The sequence below is a fragment of the Poecilia latipinna genome, unplaced genomic scaffold (assembly GCF_001443285.1).
Source record: "Poecilia latipinna isolate Pla-1442-1.1 unplaced genomic scaffold, P_latipinna-1.0 Scaffold3685, whole genome shotgun sequence".
NCBI classification, from domain to species: domain Eukaryota; kingdom Metazoa; phylum Chordata; class Actinopteri; order Cyprinodontiformes; family Poeciliidae; genus Poecilia; species Poecilia latipinna.
Window position 1 is genome coordinate 30,817 of NW_015116301.1, and position 9,319 is coordinate 40,135.

The following is a 9,319-nucleotide window of genomic DNA, read 5'->3' on the forward strand; positions in this document are numbered from 1 at the left end:
ATCATGACATTATGGAAAATAATGAACTTTATCACAATATTCTAATTTTATGACCAGCACCTGTATATGTTTTCTTCACTGGAGTGGTGTCATGCAGAGTGATGTGAAGTTTCAGGGAGGGAATTAAACCTGTCATCTTCATCATAAGCTAATGCATGACACTCTTCTCTCAGTATCTGTCTCACAGTCTGTCTGGCTTTCCATTAAGAGGCTGAGGTCAACAGAGGATCCCACTGTGTTGGCTTCTGTTTTTCTGCTTTGCTGTTGTTAATCAGAGACTGTTTTGCAGCTGGCTTTGTTCTGGGTTGAAGTGTCATCTTTTTGTTGTTCACCATCAGTGATGTTCAACTGCTGTGCATTTAGTATAAGCTGTCTTTGCTGCTTCTTGATGCCCCAGGACTGCACACTGATGCAGAGTAACATTATACTTATTGGTGTTGGAAATTGGGACTGATACAAATCCTGACCTTTCTGTAGGAACAGTCATGAGACCCTCTTCAACACTGACACCCTCTGGCAGCACTGATTCCTCCAAGGGAACAAAAAGAAGGTCCTCCCCTCTGAAATGAGCTCCAATATTAACTTTAACATGGATGATGGTGATTTGCTCAGCTGCTAACTTGATTTGACTTCTCCCTGTGTGCACAAGACCCACATCAACTGCCTATCTGATGTCTGAATGAGTTTGACCATTGTCTCTGCAGTTTGGACATTACAGCAAAGGCTCCACACACATTTTGGATGACTTCAGGTTTTCTGTGTTGAAGTGTGTTGTGTCCTAGCACTTCCTCTATAACATTGTAGCCAATTATTGGCTATTGTGCCACACTGGAGTCACTTAGGGTTAGGTTCTGCTGAGAGTGAGTCTGTACCCAGTCTAAATTCCACTTCCACCCAACCTAGAAAAGGAATTTGTGTCTGATTTGCTGCAAGCCCAATAAGTGTATCCACCTCCAGTAGTTCATTCAGAGGTCTAACTCACTGGTGTGGTAAGTGTAATTGTCTCCATTCTTCATTAATGAGACATGCCTCAGCACCATAATGCTTCTACTGGAGTGGCATCCAGCCGATAATGAACAATGCATCTCTTACCTATGAGGTTCAGAAGTTTTTCTCTGCTCCGTGGATTCATGTAGTGAGCTGTTGGGGTAGATGAAAGTTCTGTATAGGAGCCTGGTTTGTTTGTGGTGGGACTGAGTGTTTTGTGTGGGGATGCTGGGGGTCCCAGCCCAGCAGCCCTTTCCAGTTTCCCTGCTGTCCCCTGTTCTGATGGCAGCCTCTGGCGAGGTGTCCTCCTTGACCACACTTATAACAGTGTGTGTACATCTCCCCTGACTGTGCTTCTCGACAGGCTGGGCAACCTCTTGGTCTGCTGTAGCTGCGTGTGGTGACTCTTTCTGTCTGATGTTTCTTAGTAACCTCCATTGTTTCCAGCACCAGTTTCTTTAGTTCTAGCATTTCAGCCTTCAGTCCTTCCTGTTCTGTTACGATTTTCTGTGCGGATTCTTTTGGATCTTGTGAAATGTTCATCAGCTGATGAAGGAGGTCAGAGGAAGAATCAACTTTGAAGTGACTTCTTAGGATAATTTTCAGAGTGGACAGTGTCAGTCCTCTTTTGATTTCCAGCATCTCTCTCAGGTGGAGCCCTGGGCTCCACCTGACTGCTTCCAGGATCTCAGTCTTTGAATATCCTTTCCTCTGCCCAGATTCATTTTGGTTGATCAGGCTCGTATAGGACAATTTATCCCCCTGACCAGCTTCTCCAATCTGCCCTCAAATCTGAAACTCCCGCCTGAGAGTCACTTCTGGTATTTGAGGTGATGGAGCACAGTGTGATTCAGTCTCCTCCATATGCACCGTCATACTCAGTTTCTTCTCTAAAACCCCAATTTCCTCCTCTATACGCTGTCGGGCTTTGTTATGTTCCTCCCGCAATTCCTTGTACTTGACTTTTAGTAAGTTTAATTCACCGTTGTCAGCTTGTGTCTGTTCTGGTGTTCCGGCATTCTCCAACGTCCAAGATTCCACAACGGTGAGTAAATTCTGGAGAAACTGTTTAAATGATTCAGGTTCTTCCTCATTTTCGATGTCGCCCAGCGTTCTCTCTGCTAGTCTAATTAGGGAACGCCGAGTTTGGCCAGTAAACCCTCCTGAAGGTTCATCACTCTTGAAATGTTTACAAACTAAAATCAGCTCTGACTTCTCTAACATCAGCAGCGGTCTGCTCACTTCGTCTTGAAGCTGCTCCATCTGTAGCTTCTTTTCAGTCTTCGGTTTATCACGTTTGGATTAGTTACTTTTACTTGAAACTCCTCCAGGCTCTGGCTCGCCAAAAATGTAACGGTGATAAACAATCAAGCGAAATGTTTTATTGAGTCCGTAACATTTTAATTAAATAATTGTTACAAAGTAACTCACTTAGCGATGTCGCTACACAGCCGTTAGAAAAAAAGAGACATCCGTTCCACACCCGTCTCCTAGCAACAGTGGAGTGATACTGTCCCCTCGGCAACCTCGTCAAACTGCAACAGAACTAGTAAATAACACACACATAAAAAAACACAAAACAGTATTAATTTACATCGACTATTTCATCAAAATGACCTGTGTGCCACATTCTCTTTACTAGGATGGTGATTACTGTTGTCTACTGAAGGTATTACAGGTAACTTACTGAATGCTCATAAGTTCTTTACGCATGAATAGAACCCCCATGATGCATGCAACCTTCCTCAGCCTTTTATTTTATAAGCTTTGTGAGCAGAACATTTACTTAATTTAGTTTGATGGACCAACACTTTGTGACTGCAAGTTTACTTCTGCTTCACACAGTCCAGCACTCTGAAACTAACACACAGCAGATAGGCTTTATCAGTAGCGTGTTTTATTTCACAATGTTGTATGCAATATATTTCAAGTAGCAGACATTTCTCTTTTTTATATTGGAGGATACAGTGTACAGTATGTGCTTTTTGCTGTTCTGCAGTCAGTAGCTGTATTGTAAATCTTTTGCTTTTGGCCGATTGCATTATTTTTCCTCATTTCTACCAGGTGAGTTGTTATAACAGAGCGTTATACAGAACGCTCTGTTATTAACAGCGTTAGCTAGTTGGAGCAACTGTTGCAGCAAACGGGGTGAAATGGGCAGAAACTAGAGATATTTTTAGTCTTTCTGCCAAATATTTTCTTTCAAGACAATTGACTGCTCATTTTCTCACCTTTACATTCAAAGCATATCTTATCAAGTATAAAAGCTATGAAAAGTATTTGTTTTCTTGTAGAATTTCAAGAACAAGATTTAGTAAAGAGGCTACAGTTAATCACTTAGAAATCCTCCTGTTTTAAAGGACTTCATTCGTCTTTGGTGTGTGTTCTTTAAACAAATCAGAAACACACCCTGGTGTGAGCCAATGTTTAGAACATCTTTAAGGCTACAGAAACCCCAAACCTTATTCCTGTTGGCCCCCAGGTCAGATTGGAGTATCCCTATGGGAAATGACCCATCAGTCTCACTGATTATGTTAACAGACATGACTATATATATGCACATTAGTGTGTGTAAACAGTTTGGAATTATTCAAACACTTTAGCTTATACTACTGTTTTGGGTTTTTAGAAAATAAGAATTATTGTAACAAATGAACCCTAACAAAAAATAAACCAGCTTTAATGTATTTAAGCTGAGGATGCCCCAGCTGCAGTTTTGTGGTCGAACACTGATCTTTAACCCTTTCGTGCAAGACTTATAATCCTTTGTGTCAGGATTTTTTTCAATTTTTTTTCTTAAGGCATAATAAAATAGACAAAAATAATTTCTTGCATTTGCAGCTTATGGCCAGTAGTTGATAGTGTATTTTATGATGCATTAGTGTCCACTTCTCAGATCTGTGTGCATTTATAACATAAAAATCCACAAGAAGCCCAAGAAAATGGCTTTTAGATAGCTTTCCACTAGTGAAAAGTGTGCATGAAAGGGTTAAACAGCTAAACCAGCTGATTCCAATACCAATTTCTTATTTTTGTCTGAAAAGTCACAAAATATAGTGACATTGTTGCTAAGTTGGCAACAGTAGGGTAACTTGTTGACAGCGCTGTGCAGATGTGACCTTGTGGGGGCGCTGTCAGTCAGTTCTCTGCAGAGCAAAAGGAGGCAGTAGCTGATTTTAAAACTTTTGTGGAGGTAGTTAAGACCGGTGGATAAGATTGGCTTCACATTGCAGATCTCACAGAATGAAGGAAATTGGTGCACCCCTGATTTAATTGTTATGCCATAACACTTATAAAAATATCTACTATATGGCATATTGTTGTTTTAAAATTGCTGACTAGTTTTTAATTAGTCACTTGATTCATTTATATCCCACTGAGATAATACACCAGAATAAATGTTTACTTTTAAAGAGCAATTGAAACTGTTTAAAACTAAATACGTTGCTGTGCCTGTGACAGACTGGCGACCTGTCCAGGGTGTACCCCACCTCTCACCCGGAACGTTCGCTGGAGATAGGCACCAGCACCCCTCACTTGTCCCACACCCTTGTCCCAACCCCACTTGGGACAGGGGTGTAAAGAAAATGGATGGATGGACATTGCTGTGCATCAAACTCCACATTCTGATGGTTGTCTTGATTATTTAATATTTTAAAACAAAGAAAAATTATTAATCTTTGCTATCTTTTTATTTTGATTCAAACTGAATTGAAACGTCTATAAATCAGTAAGGAGTGTCGTGAGGAGACCCAAGGTCAGGAAAGGACTGAAGGATTCAGCCTTGGTAGTTCTACCCATCCACTGCAACACCGGATCTCATGTAGGGATCATTGAGGTGCCCAGGTGCATTCTGGGGATGAAGTGAGCTCATGCTTACTTAGTAATGCTTCCTGAACAGGCCTGTGTGTTTGGCACAGTCCCGGCTGGTTTTCATTTCTTAAATATCAGAAAAGTGTTTGTCGTTTTCATTTCTTTTTGCAAGGATCTGCTGTGTTTAAACGATTCAGTTTCTTGTGAGTAGAGAGAGGCGACTTTTGAGTGGCGCCATGCTGTGTCTCACCTCTGCAGATGTTTGTAATTGCTGCAGGCCGTGCATTGTAAAAAAAAGTCTCTAATTTATAGTAAATTACTGTAAATTTTACTGTATTTACACAGTAAAATTCTGGCAACCACAGCTGCTGGTGTTTTACCATGAATTCAAGACTTTTTTTGCAGTGTAGTGTAGGGTGAACTCAGCAGGACGCGACGATGGCGTTAGAGAGAGATCTTTCACGGTGCTTGAGTATATTTTTGCTCTTATTAGTTGACTTTTTTAAAAAGCAAAAAAGCTGATATATTTGTCTATCCATGTGTTGTTTTTTTATATTATCTGTTAACGGTAAACTTACACAGCCTATAAAGAAAATAATAAGCTAGCTTGATATTTTTTCCTCTATACAGAAAAAACAAATACAAATGTTTACAAGATGTAATTAACCAAATAGTAAAGGTGAGCTTGAGAATCAATCTGTCTGTCCCTCCATGTGGCTGTGATAGATTGTTATATATTACTTTTATTTCCTTTTTCATTGTAAACTTGAAGATGTTATGACTGCTTTTTCTCTTTTTCCTTTAACTTTGTGAACCCTCTGTTTTCAGAATAATAACTCAGCTGTCTGTTTTCCTCTGCTCTTCATGAGTCCATTCGCTCTACCGCTGACTACTTTGACTCACACTGAACCTTTATGTGCTTGAACTGAACTTGAGACCCTGTTGAATCTCTTGCTATTTCTATTGTTCACGATCAGGTAGACTTCACTGTGACTCTGCCTTGTGAATTTTTGATAAAGGTCACTACATGGAATTTCAGGAGCTTGTACAGAAATGTTGTGAACAATAAAAGGCGCCCTTGGCGAACATACTTGAGTACAAATCCAATACAATAATCAAAATTCAGGATCTATTGTTTATGTTTGCACTATACAGCAAAGGATCTTCAGATGAAAACCTGAATTAGTTTATCTTTTGGTTCCATAGCTCACTCCGTAAGACTAAAATTTAGCCATATAATGTCACTTTGTGTGTAAAAATATGATGACAACTGCACTTTCATTTCCTGTTTTTCTGTCTTTTGCCAGTCTTTTTACTTTTTAGGACAGGAAATTTGATAGACAGTGCTCTGAAACAGTGTGGGCCCTCTTACAGTTCTCCTGATGTTGTTTTTTCACAGATTAAATATGAAAGATAATCTGAGTAAATACAAAAAGAATGCTTCAAATCATTTCATTTATGTCAAGAAAAAAAAATGATCCGAAGCAAATTGGGCTCGTGTGTAAAAAACTAAATCACAAATTCATAGTGATTAGAAAGCATTATTTGGACTGGTGAGTGGATTTTAATAGCCACACCCTCAGTGCTGTCAGACCTGTAGAATCAAGAATCATGCATACAATCTGTCTCATAACATAAACTAAATAAATAGATTTTAAACAGCGCACATGATCTAAAGAACAGCATCTACAAAACTTCAGGCCTCACTTGGCTTAGTTAAAATCAGTGTTCCACAGAGATATAAGAGATAAAGATACAGGTAAAAATCAGTGCTAACCCCAAAAAACATAAGGACTAGTGGAGACTTGATTAATTGCTGGGTCTATAATTAATTAATTGCATTTTTCGAAAACTATGCATCAACAAAATAATATTTTCAATTCAAAAACACCTTTGCTGCTAAATCATTCAAGAATAGACATAACATCAACAACAAAGATATTTATTGTTTTAATCTGTTCTTCAACCATCAGAGTGGAGTAAAGTGTTATTCTAGCCGTTCAGTTTCTCAGTGCCTCTGGAAGTTAAAAATGTGACTGTGTATGTACACTGTCATGAGCATTTGGGACATTTGTGCTAATGCTACATGTTTAGCAGCAGTACACTTTGGGCTTGAATAGCTTCATTGATGGGCTAACTCCTTTTAGCACAACTTGAAAACAACAATAGTCTTTTCCATAACTCCATCATATAATTTTTGAAGCAAAATTGAACCTCAGTGGTTGTCCTCCTGCTGGTGTGTCGGCCATCACTTTGTTAGCAGATACTGCTTGAGCGTCAAATATCCAAGTGTACTGAAAACATGAATAAAAAAGTTCCAGATTGGGACTTTTGCATTTAAAAATTATTTTTATTAATTTAGTTAATATTTTTAACTCGTTAAAGTTCTAATAAAGATGCACCTGACCTTGGGATTCACTTACCATAATCTGACTGAACTATGAATTGTGTTCTGTAGTGAAACAGACATTCTTAAGTTATGCAGCTGGACAGTGATCCAAAGCACATCATCAAGTCCTCTTCTGAATAGCTAAAATAAAATAAGGCCCAGTCAAAGTAAGGACCTGACTCTGGTTGTGCTTAACAATCTGTTCATGCTGGAAAACCCTCTAATGTGTCTGAATGAAAACGAGTGTGTTGCTACCAAAGGTGGCACAAACTGTTCCTCATTTGAAGCTGCTTTAACAATTTACTCAGATTGTCTGATATAAAAAATTATTCCGATGTCCTGAACATTGATGCTTTTTCACATCACTGGTGGTGTTCTGTTTTTACCAGCGGTCAGGAGCAACATTTTCAGATTCACTTTCAACTCTTATCTTTCTGCTTTGGTTCTAAGGCAACACTGTTCAAATGTGGGTCATCATCAGCAAGATTGAAGACTAATAACACAATAGTAATAATAACACCTACTCATTAGCTTGAGAAACTGATGAATGGTAATGGGTGAAGCAGTCACATGAAGCTACTCTACACCAAAGTGCAATTGAATGCAGAGGGAGAGCTGTTGTTCCAGCCTTCAAAGGCCTGCTGGCTGTGTTGTGCCAGCCATGATGCAGAAGCTGTTCCTCTCTGCTTGTCCTCCTGTTGGTCTGTTTGAACTCAGATGCAACATTTCCTTCTTTCTCGCTCGTGTACAGCTTCCCACAGACTTGTTTGTCCTCAAGACAGGTACTCTTTAAACTGTACCAATCTTTCTGTAGGCTAATGCAATTACTTCAAAAGACAATAAAAGATTTTAAACTGAAACCTGGTGTTCTGGTTTCTCTGTATTTTCTTTTCCACAACTTATTTATTTATGGTTCTTTAATTAATGCAGCACTAAATTTTTTTTTTCTTTTTCTCGTTAGATACTCTTGAAAGTAAAGGTTCATTTTACCAATTTTAGTCCTCCTATATTGGCGGTGCACAAAAACTGCTCTAATGAAGTTACTTCCTGTTATGGATGTTTTCAAGCTACATTTTCAGATAAACTTTTTCCCAGAGTTTTTATGAATTCAATTTAAGCTCAATACAACACTCAAAATAAAAAAGGGGCTAAAAGCAGGAGAAATAAAATTTCACTCTCATATTGGTCAATTTGAGACTCAGACAACTTCTCTTCTTTTGTATTCCCTGTCTGCTAAAATTGTTGATTGAGAAATAATGCTGAAAATCAGATTAAATTCCAGTCTTTATTCCAAGTAAATTTATAAGTGGAAAAAAAAAAAAAACATTGTTTAGAAATACAGGTTTTTCTGCCAGCGGTATCATTTAATATGCTTATTTGACAAAATTATTGAACATTAATTAGAAATTTTACCAGCTGAGTTAGGCAAAATGCCAAACCTGTTTGAAATTCCGAGTCAATTGCTGAGTTGGATTCCGCTAGTGAGAAACAAGATGGCGAGCTGTAACCCAGGAGCCCTGGGTTACAGGAGCCCAGTATCCAGCAGGAGCTACGCCCTCTGCTGGATACTGCAAATCATCCAAACTGGTATGACCTGCCCATGTTTCCTGCTGAAATAGCAGTGGATTCAGAGAAACGGGATTAGCCTTCAGGATCATCAGAGAGAAAAGACATTGATTTGAAGCACAAGTTATTCGGTCTTTTGCTGGATTGTGTCTGTTGTGTTTTATTGTTTTTTTCCCCTTTGAACCACATTCAATGTCTGTTGTTACAGTGTGTGGAATGTGAAATTGTCCATTGGGTTTAAAATAGAAACAAGAAATGGTTAAAACAGGAAATTAAAAAACCTTAACTTCTTAAAAGAACACTAAACTAAAATAGATTTAAAAGATTAAAACAAACTGTGAATTAAATAGAACTATAGGTACTATAGAACCTATAGTTCTATAACCTATTACCTAACCTAATACCTATTAGGTTAGGTATTATTAGGTTAATACCTAACCTAATAGGTTAGGTATTAATTAACCTATCGTTAATACCTAACGATAGGTTTAAATTTAAAAAAAGGGATTATATAAAATAAAACATTTGGAAAGAAACAGGGAAATTATTTTGTATTGAATTTGT

The 9,319-nt window shown here is 38.4% G+C and overlaps 1 long non-coding RNA gene across 1 annotated transcript in view; it reads right to left on the minus strand.

Annotated features, from left to right (window-relative positions):
• Window positions 1-8,996, minus strand: part of LOC106941462 (uncharacterized) — a 21,304-nt gene extending 12,308 nt beyond the window's left edge. Inside the window, exon 1 of the long non-coding RNA XR_001423369.1 lies at window positions 7,203-8,996. This is a non-coding gene — a long non-coding RNA (uncharacterized LOC106941462). The remainder of the gene's footprint in view (window positions 1-7,202) is intronic.
• Between the last annotated feature and the right edge of the window lie 323 nt (window positions 8,997-9,319).